The sequence below is a fragment of the Oncorhynchus kisutch genome, linkage group LG19, assembly GCF_002021735.2.
Source record: "Oncorhynchus kisutch isolate 150728-3 linkage group LG19, Okis_V2, whole genome shotgun sequence".
In the NCBI taxonomy this organism is placed as follows: domain Eukaryota; kingdom Metazoa; phylum Chordata; class Actinopteri; order Salmoniformes; family Salmonidae; genus Oncorhynchus; species Oncorhynchus kisutch.
In genome coordinates this window covers 62,554,028-62,566,031 of record NC_034192.2, presented here as the reverse complement: position 1 = coordinate 62,566,031, position 12,004 = coordinate 62,554,028, and the positions used below count along the sequence as shown (strand labels likewise).

At 40.3% G+C, this 12,004-nt stretch overlaps 1 protein-coding gene across 1 annotated transcript in view; it reads left to right on the top strand.

The window, feature by feature from the left end:
- Positions 1 to 4,911: 4,911 nt before the first annotated feature.
- The window catches only part of LOC109910218 (neuroblast differentiation-associated protein AHNAK), a 42,074-nt gene continuing 34,981 nt past the window's right edge, over positions 4,912 to 12,004 (top strand). Inside the window, exon 1 of the mRNA XM_031798263.1 lies at positions 4,912 to 5,232. The gene's annotated coding sequence lies outside the window, so the exon portion shown is untranslated. The remainder of the gene's footprint in view (positions 5,233 to 12,004) is intronic.

Here is a 12,004-nt window from a genome sequence, read left to right as displayed (position 1 = left end):
TTTTTGTTAAACAGAAAACCCAAACATATGGCAGCAGATCCACAAGGTCTGCCATGAGAGGTGACTGTATAGTTCCCTTAAGGAAAAGCACCTTTAGTAAATCTGTTTTCTCTGTGAGAGCTTCCCATGTCTGGAATACAATGCCATCAGACACACATAACTGCACCACTTTTCACACTTTCACAAAATGCTTGAAGACATGGCTAAAGGTCAATCAGATTTGTGAACATGGTCCCTAGCTGTGTGTTGCCGCTTTCCATGTCTGTTGTGAGGTGTGGAAACACTGTTGCTTTTATGAATTTTGTCTTGCTGCTTTTTGTTCTATGTTGCTCTGTCTGTATGCTACGTCTTGCTTGTCCTATGTTTCTCTGTCTGTATGCTACATCTTGCTTGTCCTATGTTGCTCTGTCTGTATGCTATGTCTTGCTTGTCCTATGTTGCTCTGTCTGTATGCTATGTCTTGCGAGTCCTATGTTGCTCTGTCTCTATGCTATGTCTTGCTTTTCCTATGTTGCTCTGTCTGTATGCTATGTCTTGCTTTTCCTATATTGCTCTGTCTGTATGCTACGTCTTGCTTGTTCTATGTTGCTCTGTCTGTATGCTACGTCTTGCTTGTCCTATGTTGCTACTGTCTATATTGTAATTGTTTTTAATAACCTTCCCAGAGACTGCGGCTGAAAATTTGCTAAAACCAGCACTTTTACTGAAACGTTGATTAATGTGCACAGTCCCTGTAAAAATAAAATAAACTCAAACTCAAGAATTGGGCAAATATTGCATAGTCTAGGAGTGCAAAGTTAGTAGAGACGTATTCGAAGAGAATCATGGCTGTAATTGAAGCAAAAGGGGGTTCCACCAAGTATTAACTCAGGGGAGTGTCCACTTTTCCAAATAGGGTATTTATTTATTTATATTTTATTTTACTTTTTTATTTTACCCCTTTTTCTCCCCAATTGTCTCATCGCCTCCCCTACGGGCTCAGGAGAGACCAAGGTTGAAAGTCATGCGTGCTCCGATACACAACCCAACCAAGCCGCACTGCTTCTTAACGCAGCACGCATCCAATTCGGGAAGCACCAATGTGTGGAGGAAACACTGTGCACCTGGCGACCTTGGTTAGCGTGCACTGCGCCCGGCCCACCACAGGAGTCGCTGGTGCACGATGAGACAAGGACATCCCTACCGACTAAGCCCTCCCTAACCCGGACGATGCCAGGCCAATTGTGCGTCGCAAACCCAGAGTCTCTGGTGGCACAGTACAGCACCCTTAACCACTGCGCCACCCGGAAGTCCTTACTGTTTTACTTTTAATAAATTTTCAGTTTTTTTTCTCTTCTCACTTGAATATTGTGGGTTACTGTTTGTAAATAAAGCTGGAAGAATTTTTATGTGTTTTCATTTCAGGTTGTGTAAGGTAACAAAAGACGAACATTTTGAAAGGAGACTTTCTATACTTACCGGACATATTCTGCCTCACGTGAAAAACAAAATATAACCTTTTTGATAGAACAAGATTCTCACCGTGTCTACTTCTCCTGTGTATTCAGGTCAGGACAATAACTGCTGAAAGAGTAGCCTACCTGGAACCAAGTTAGACAACGCCCTGCATGTCTATGTCCCAAATGCCACCCTATTGCCTATGTATTTGGGCCTCTGGTCAAAAGTAGTGCACTATATAGGGAAAAGGGTGCCATTTGAGAAGTTTTCCCCTATTTAAGTTAATTGCTGTTCACAAAGATGACATGTATAATGCTTTGTCTTGCTGCCGTGAGACTAGCACTGAAAATGAGCAAGCGGTGCAGCTACCACAACCAGAGTGAAATTATACCGTGTAGCATTTGCTCTGGTATGAATAACAGTATTGGGTGACACAGCTGGAATGCAGATTCAGGTTTGAGTGCCTTGCCCAAGGACAGATTTTTCACCTACTGTATGTCAGCTGAGGTACTCAAACCAGCGACCTACCGGTTACTGGCCCAACACACTAACCGCTAGGCCAACTGCAACCCTATGGTTCTAAATGGTGCCCTATTCCCTTTCATAGGGCACTGCTCTTGACCAGGACTGGCGCAATATATGGGTCTCAATCTGGGTCACTTATGACACATAATAACAAAGACATCTTGACATCCAACTTTGTAAAACATTCAAGAGATCAATACAAAACTTGAAACAACTCCTTTGTTATATCATCAGGGTTGGATAGGCTACGTTCTATATGTAATCCGATACAGTTACTGGTTACCTGTCCAAAGTTGTATATCAATAACATATTATGACCAGAGGTGTCAACTTTAACATTGATTTGTCCTGCAGTAGATGTCATTCAATTGGTAACATTGATGTTTGTCTTCTTCCTGAGTGGTGCAGTGGTCAAAGGCTACAGTTTATCGATGCTTCAGGCATCATTACAGACCCTGGTTCGAATCCTGGCTGTGTGACATCTGGAAGTGATCGTGAGTCCCATAGGGCGGTGCACAGTTATCTGGGTTTTGGCTGGTGTACGATGTCATTGTAAATAAAAAAAAATGTTCTTAACTGACTTACCTGGTTAAATTATAATGCCTCTTAAGGGTAACGGGATGTAATCAATTTGTGAAATCCGAAAGTTTTGTTATTGATTACAATTTTGGACAGGTAACTAGTAACAGTTTACATTTAGAAAGTCACCTACCCAGCCCTGATCATAACAAAGGGTTGGTTGAAGTTTTGAATGCATCTCTAGAATCTGAGAGAAAAGTTGGACAATCATTCAAAGCAATGCAAACTGTCCCTGCCCGACTTTCAACCAAAGCTCCCAACACAAAATGAGAATGTTTCAACTGTATGTGTTGTTAATAAATAGGTTAGGATTATATTGTTTGACTTTATTGGGGAGGAAGGTAGCCTAGTGGATAGAGTGTTGGACTAGTAACCGGAAAGTTGCAAGATGAGATCTCCTGAGCTGACAAGGTAAATATCTGTCATTCTACCCCTGAACAGGCAGTTAAACCACTGTTTCTAGGCCGTCATTGAAAATAAGAATGTGTTCTTAACTGACTTGCCTAGTTAAATAAAGTTTTTTTTTTTTTATGCAATTTTCCTATTGCTTCAAACAAAAACGACTTAAAAAGTTTATACAGAAACAAGAGAGATTATTTCTCAGAAGAAAAAAAGACAAGAGTTATGATAAAAAGTTATATTTGAATGATAAAAAGTTATATTTGAAACACATGAGTTTATCTGCTCTCTAGAACTCTGTTACAAATGTATTATGTTGGAGAACTGGACCATGAAGGACTGCCCCTTTAACCACATATTCTGGTTGTAGAAAAGTTTTCTATTTCAAGTCATTGGAGCAGTGTATGACTGTTGCATTGGGCAACCTGGTCTCATAAACTAGACGTAACATAATACACCAAAATCCGGCGATACAAATTAGTATGATATGTTACATTTTGTATGGTTACATAAGACAGAAGGTTACTTATGGGTGGGCGTAAAACGTGAATGTCTAACAACTGAAATGTTGTGTAATCAAATCTCATCAAAACAACTTCAGCGTTTTCACTAACTAGCAACTTTCCAACAACCTACTAGTTTTTAGATACTGTTCTACTTCTTAGCGTGTTAGCTAACCCTTCCCCTAAACTTAACCCTTTAATCTAACTCATAACCCCAACCGTAACCCTAACTTTAACCCTAACCTTAACCCTAACTTTAACCCTAACCCTAACTTTAACCCTAATATTAACCCCTACCCCTTAACCCCTAACCCTAACCTAGCTAACATTAGCAACAAAGCATTTGAATTTGTAACATATCATAGGTATTAAAAATGTGTAACATATTGTACGAATTGCAATTCGTGACTTATCATACAAATTGTATTTCATAACGTGTCATACAAAATGGATGATGGACAGCCACAAATGAAATACATACCAAAGTAACATTACATACTATACTGAACAAAAATATAAACGAAACATGTAAAGTGTTGTTCCCATGTTTGATGAGCTGAAATAAAATATCCCAGAAATGTTCCATATGAACAAAAAGCTTATTTTTCAAAAATTTTGATCAACAAATTTGTTTCCATCCATGTTAGTGAGCCTTTCTCCTTTGCCAAGATAATCCATCCACCTGACAGGTGAGGCATATCAAGAAGCTGATTAAACAGCATGATCATTACACAGGTTCACCTTGTGCTGGGACAATAAAAGGCCACTCTAAAATCTGCAGTTTTGTCACACTCCACAATGCAACAGATATCAAACGTTTTGAGGGAGTGTGTAATTGGCATGCTGACTGCAGGACTGTCCACCAGAGCTGTTGCCAGATAATTTATTGTTAATTTCTCTACCATAAGCCACCTCCAACATAGTTTTAGAGAATTTGGCAGTACATACAACTGGCCTCAAAACCGTAGACCAAGTGTAACCACGCCAGCCCAGGACCTCCACATCCAGCTTCTTCACCTGCAGGATCGTCTGAGACCAGCCACCAGGACAGCTGAGGAAACTGAGGAATATTTATGTCTGTAATAAAGCTCTTTTGTGGAGAAAAACTAATTCTGATTGGCTGGGCCTTGCTCCCCAGTAGGTGAGCCTGGCTCCCAAGTGGGTGGGCAAAATGGCCACCCATGGCTACACCCCTGCCCAGTTCTGAAATCCATAGAATAGGGCCTAATTAATTAATGTAAATGTACTTATTTCCTTATATTAACTGTAACTCAGTAAGGTATTTGAAATTGTTGCATGTTGCGTTTATATTTTTGTTCAGCATAATTAATCTCCCGGATTTTATTTACTATATTATGTCTACCCCTGATTCCAGGTTGCATTGGATGGGCAGAGCCAGAAAAGGAGACTACGGCCACTCCCTTCGACACCTCCCTCCCTATATCCCTCCTTCCCGCCCTCTATCCACGACCAGTAGCCCTACCCGTTCGCATGTCCAACCATTCTGCATCGCCCGGAGTAACAGCCACGCAGACTAGAAAAAAGGTAAAACGCACTTTCTAAGGGGAGAAGTGAGAAGGGAGGGGAGAGAGAAAAACACCCTGGACACGGAGGGAGACTCGGGTTGATAAAGCAAGAAAAGGTTTTTTTTTTATGAGAGAAATAAGGTTTGATTGGGAAGAAGAATACGTGCTTTTATCGACTGCTGGGACCGCAGGAGGAGAAGAGGACACTGCCGAAGATGCTCAAGCTGCTGTGTTAAAGTTGTTGCAACTCAGACTGCTCATAGGTAAAACAACAATTTCTGTCATCACAATTCTTATTTGAGTTATTTTAAAAGTGTATTATGGTGATGGTATCCTATCTGGTAAACTCACAAAGTTGTAAGGCATTTGTTAAATGACGTGGCAATCGTGTTTTTTTGAGGTTCGTTTTACATTACGGTTTTTGAAAATAAGGTTTTTGAAATAATCTTTCACCCACTAAGTGAGAGGAAGGGTGGTGGTCCGCGGTGTTACTTTGTTTTCTCGTTCAAAGTTCTGTAATGTAGAACACGAGATGAAGTGGGTGTGTGTCACCACCCACATTAACGGAGACTTGGGTCGTACTTCTTATTTCACTCTCTTTTACTGCGCACAAAATAAAGGCTGACTGGGGTATATGGAGCGACGCCAGGCACATACAGGAGGGTTTATGTTCCTTTGTGCTTAATGCTTTATCTATCCAATTTTAAAGCCCCCCCCCCCCCCCCCCCCCCCAATGAGGATGTGTAGCCTCGTCCAGTTGTTACTTCATATCAGCAACGTGGATATTGATCATTCTAACATCGCCCTGCACGCAAAGAAAACTCCCAAGTATACATTTTTGATGAAAAACCTGTCAAGCTAAGTAATGTTGTTTTTTCCTCCCCTATTTGATTCTAATCTACCAAGTCGAGTGTTTGTGTTTGTGTGAGTATGAGTAAGAGTTGTTTGTTAAGAAATCAGCTATCAGTAAAGGCAGTTCACAAAAAAAAAGCCTTTTAAGATAGGCTTCAGGCTTTGGGTGTGGGTTCTACTTTGTTACTATTACCCTCTTACTCCCTCCCTCCCTCCCTCACTCCCTGTTTCAGGGAGGCGCACCCATGGGAGAGAGAAAATAATGACACACACTCTGCAATCATGTACAGCAATCTTAGAACGCCATCTTCTAACCCATCTTCACCAAAAAACAACGCTTTTCAGAGTATAATATAGTAACGGTTTTAATATAGTATATAAGTATACAGTGTGTGTGATAAATCAAACTGTACTTTCCAATTTAGCTAAAAAAAAAATACTGTTTTCATCTGTTTTAAGTGTGTTTTAACGTGTTCACATGAATGGAGTTTTAGCGACTTTCTCCTCACTTGCAGTTTTAACTCGATTCATTTTATCCTGAGATTCTAGCCAGGGTGGAGAGAGAGAGGGAGAGAGGGAGAGGGAGAGGGAGAGAGAGAGAGAGGGGGGGGGGGAGAGAGATAGAGAGAGAGAGAGAGAGAGGGAGAGAGAGAGAGAGAGGGGGGGGGGAGAGAGAGAGAGAGAGAGAGAGGGGGGGGTGGGGTATGGTAATGGAATGTAGTGGTTTGGAAATACTTACTAATTGAAACCAGGCTTGAGGAAATGAGGGGAAAAATAATCAAGACGTTTGCATCTCAGAGTGAAAGAGGTGTTTTATTCGAGCTCAGAACATTAAGTAACAAAGATACAGAATGTATTTGAATACCAGAAACAGCTACGTTGTTATAACTTCAGGCGTGTATTAACCTTGAAGATTTACAATAAAACCAAACAGCCACCTTTTGTGTGTTTCTCCATCCCAATAGACATAGAGTTATAGACGGAGAGACTTAGATCCCTCGGACATTATGTTTTGTGTAGTTGGGTGGAAAATTCAAATGTTTTAATCGCTCCCTTCCCCATTTCTGCCACACCCTGGCCCGACGTTCTTTTAGAGCTGCAGGGAAAGGAAAGTCTCTCTCCCAGAGATCACTATCCACAGGCTGACACCAGAGCCAGCGAGCTCACACAAAATGTCTTAAAACTGTAAAAGTGTAATGGTTCTCCCAGTTGTTCCTGTCGAAGTGATGGATAATGACAGCGGCTATGAGCAAAAGGGTTGTATGGTCAGTCAAGTCGTGCTTAAAGGTCCAATACAGACTCTTAGAAATGTTCATCTCAATTTCAAATCATTTCTGGGTAAATATTAAGTACCTTACAGTGATTGTTTCAAATTAAAATGATCAAAAATAAACAAACATAACTTCTTAGCAGAGAGAAATTTCTCAAGCAAGAATTTAGCTAGTACTGTTTGGGAGTGGTCTGAGTGGGGAGGGGAAAACTTAAAACTAGCTGTTATTGGCTGAGAGGTTTGGAACTCTCATTCTTATTGGTCTATTAACTAATTAACCACCCAGTGATGTCACCAGACAGACAGGGAAAACTCCATCCCACCAAAACAGGCTAAAATTTCAGGCTATATTTTCAAACATTTGTTACACATCTCTTACACTAAAAAGGGCATTATCATAACTTTCACAATTTCACAGTATTATTCCAACCTCAGTATGACACTATATAAAACACAGGAAATCACATTTTGTTTGACTGTACTGGACCTTTAAATGTTCACTTTTTTATTTTATTGTGATGGTATGTAAATGTATAGCCTATGTCTGTGTCTGCATGTTCAGCGTTTTAAACAGTTCATTTGACATGGTAGTACTTGTTCAAAACAGAGAATATAGTAAGTGTCAAATTTGAACTGGAACAAAGCCAGCGATAAGTTACTACACAGCCAACTTCAGATTCAGAACCGTTCTTGACACCCCCCCCTGACAAACCCAGATCTGGTTTTGTTATTTATTAACTTAATCTGTCAATTCAGTGGACATGGAATTCATTGAACACTCATCTTTGTATTCCACCAAACCTGCCGCCATACCGTCCCCCCTGCTAACTGTTGATAGCAGAGGAGAGGAGTGGCATTCTCACTGTGCCAGTGTGAAACGGAAAGAGCCCAGACTCTCTCACACTTCCTTTGGTCATTTCCTCCTCACGGTCCCATTCAGGGGCGTTTAGGACCTTCCCCGTTAGAGAGAGGGAGAGCGTACGGGAGAGAGTACGGGAGAGAGAGGGAGAGAGAGAGGGAGAGCGTACGGGAGAGAGAGACAGAGAGAGGGAGAGAGAGAGGGAGAGAGAGAGGGAGAGCGTACGGGAGAGAGAGGGAGAGCGTACGGGAGAGAGAGGGAGAGCGTACGGGAGAGAGTACGGGAGAGAGAGGGAGAGAGAGAGGGAGAGCCTACGGGAGAGAGAGACAGAGAGGGAGAGCGTACGGGAGAGAGAGACAGAGAGAGGGACAGAGAGAGGGAGAGCGTACGGGAGAGAGTACGGGAGAGAGAGGGAGAGAGAGAGGGAGAGCGTACGGGAGAGAGAGGGAGAAAGGGAGAGAGAGGGATAGAGGGAGAGCGTACGGGAGAGAGAGGGAGAAAGGGAGAGAGAGAGATAGAGGGAGAGCGTACGGGAGAGAGAGAGGGAGAGGGAGAGAGAGAGGGAGAGAGAGAGGGAGAGAGAGAGAGAGAGAGAGAGAGACAGAGAGAGACAGAGAGAGACAGAGAGAGAGAGAGAGGGAGGAGGACTGATTCCCATCAAACAAAGTTTTTCTTTTACCACTTTGATGAATCTCTTTGTCTGATTGGTCCCTGGGTGTTCTGATTATGCATAATTGAGACATTTAACTCATTTTGATCCCACCCTATTTTATTTTATTTATCACCTAGATTTCATAACTGGTGCACTAAAGCAGCAACAGTTGTCCATCCGTCAGAAGTAGGACAGTAGTACGTTATTGATCCCAACTTGTGAAATTGTTGGCTAGAGCTCCACTAGTGTGGTGGGTTCTCCTCCCCCTCTGTGTAACTGTAAGCAAATCTCAACAAATATCTCTTGACTCATGGACTTATTTTGCCATAATGAAATGTAGCAATTTTTATGATAATAATTATTGCAAAATACCTCTTTCAGACAGAGCGATTGTACACAGATTTTTCAGAGAGAGCCACTCCCTACACCCTCCTTCCTACTATTCTGTCTATGCATTTTAGAGACACACTTTACACACTTTGCCTGTAAAAAAGAAAATCTGGCAGTGTTTTTTAGAGCCCAATTCATACAGTCCTATTTTTGTATAATTTTTTAAATTCTTGCCGCGATAAGCTTATTTATATCTCTTGTGCACATGGCGGCACGTTTATGAGTGGAAGTAGATGTGGGCGGATGTGGTTGGACGTCTATTTAAAAAAAAAAATCTTTGAATAAAACACCATCAATAAGAAATGCATTATTCATTTGTTTTAGGAAACATTAAAAGATGAATATAATGTATTTTCAGAATAGTAGAATGGCAAAATGTTTGAGTTGTATCATGTTACTGGTCTATGCAGTCTATATGCTACAGTACATGGCCATGCACATTAAATCAATAGTTATTATGTTGCTGGTCTGTGCAGTCTATATGCTACAGTACATGGCCATGCACATTAAATCAATAGTTATTATGTTACTGGTCTGTGCAGTCTATATGCTACAGTACATGGCCATGCACATTAAATCAATAGTTATTATGTTGCTGGTCTGTGCAGTCTATATGCTACAGTACATGGCCATGCACATTAAATCAATAGTTATTATGTTGCTGGTCTGTGCAGTCTATATGCTACAGTACATGGCCATGCACATTAAATCAATAGTTATTATGTTGCTGGTCTGTGCAGTCTATATGCTACAGTACATGGCCATGCACATTAAATCAATAGTTATTATGTTACTGGTCTATGCAGTCTATACGCTACAGTACATGGCCATGCACATTAAATCAATAGTTATTATGTTACTGGTCTGTGCAGTCTATACGCTACAGTACATGGCCATGCACATTAAATCAATAGTTATTATGTTACTGGTCTGTGCAGTCTATATGCTACAGTACATGGCCATGCACATTAAATCAATAGTTATTATGTTGCTGGTCTGTGCAGTCTATACGCTACAGTACATGGCCATGCACATTAAATCAATAGTTATTATGTTCATTAAACAGACACGACACACTTAGGCCTCCCTAATCACAGTCAACACACTTATATTTTATAGTAGGCTATGAATATAATGAAATATAACAGAATAAAATATAAAATAATATTTCCCCCCCCCCCCCCAACACAACTTGTGTCGTCACGGCAACGTGTGGAACCGCTGTCATAGTGGGGGAAAAAAATGTGATATTTTGAAACAGAGCCCAGGACAATTCCATGCTTTTTTCTTCATCCATGTTTTCATCTCTTTCCTACCCTCATTCCACTTTGTTAGGGAGCAGACATATGGTTTTACATTGACAGTATCTTCATCATGATACTGATAGAAAATAATAGCAATCTATATTTACAAGAGTCTCGTGTTCATATTTCAGATCCTCAGCGGGCTTTTTTTGAGTTGTATTTACACGATCAAGCAAAATAATAGATCTACATTTGGTTTAGGCTACATTATAAACTGGGTGGTTCGAGCCCTGAATGCTGATTGGCTGACAGCCATGGTATATCAGACCGTATACCACTTGTATGTCAAAACAATTATTTTTGCTGCTCTAATTACGTTGGTAACCAGTTTTTTAATAGCAATAAGGCAACTCTGGGGTTCCTGATATATGGCCAATATACCACGGCTAATGGCTGTGTCCAGGCACTCTGTGTTTGCTTGTGCCTAAGAACAGCCCTCAGCTGTGGTATATTGGCCATATACCACACCCCCTCGTGGCTTATTGCTTAATTATAGCATGCTAAATGTTTCTGATTAGTGATAGATGAGAAATGGAATTGATGAGCTAAACCACCTCCACTTATTAGCCCAGTCAGAGAATTAACCAACTATACAGATGGACATTCAGTGAAACAAAATCACATTGATTGATTAGAACAAGTCACAGTCTTTTGGTCGGGAGACGGGCCTAGGCTACTAAGTGGCTGCGAGTGAAGAGTAAACTAATCCACTTGTTAAAGCTACACAACATTGCTGGCAAAATGTTCTGATCAGTGATAATGAACGAGCCAACTAGACAAGAGGATCTTGAGCAGCACTCACCTCAACTAAGCTAACGTTTCTAATTCTAGCATAAACACTATCCAAACAAAGATTTAGTGAAAAAAAAATATATATACAAAATAAAATTCAGCTGAAAAAGAAGAACATACTAACAATTTGATGCCTTCAATTTCATTAGCATACTTTATTCCAATATGTTCATCGTTCAGTGATTTTTATTTCCACAGCAGTTCTTTATGGATCCATCCAGTTATAATTAAGATTATATATATATATACATTTTTTCATGGGTGAAGTGACATGCCTTGCAAAGTTTAGAACTGCCAGGATGATTGTAGTAACGGGCGCTGCCTAGCAACCATCAAGAACTTAAGAGCGTAGTGAGTGCCAAAGCCACCTCAGCATTATGGCTACATTTAATACTAAGGCAAAACTATAGGATTCCCAGATGGCATGGATTATTGAGTCATTGTTAGTTTTACACATAAGGCATGACTCTGCCATTGTGCTGTAGAATTTGTGAATTTTGTCTCTTGTGTAATAAATTATATACATTAGTTTGTAATGAATTATGTGTACATTTTTGTTAACTCTTAGTTATGTTCCAACATTTCCTCTATCTTGTGCCAATATCAGTTATTTTTAAGTCTTGTTTTCAATAGTTTATATTTTTTCAAAGAGATTGTCAGTTGGATAGGCTCTCTGCAAGGTTTTGTATAGCTTATCCATCATATGAACATCCTTTTTCAGATTCAAATATGTTTCCTGAAGATCGAAATGTCTTGATATGAAACTTTCAAGTTGCATGTATTTGAAGACATCTACATTGGTACAAAATTGCTTTTTAATTCTGTCATGGAAATAATTTCCTATTACCAAGTCATTTATGATTTCTATGCCTTTACATTTTTATTTTTTATTTTACCAGGTAAGTTGACTGAGAAC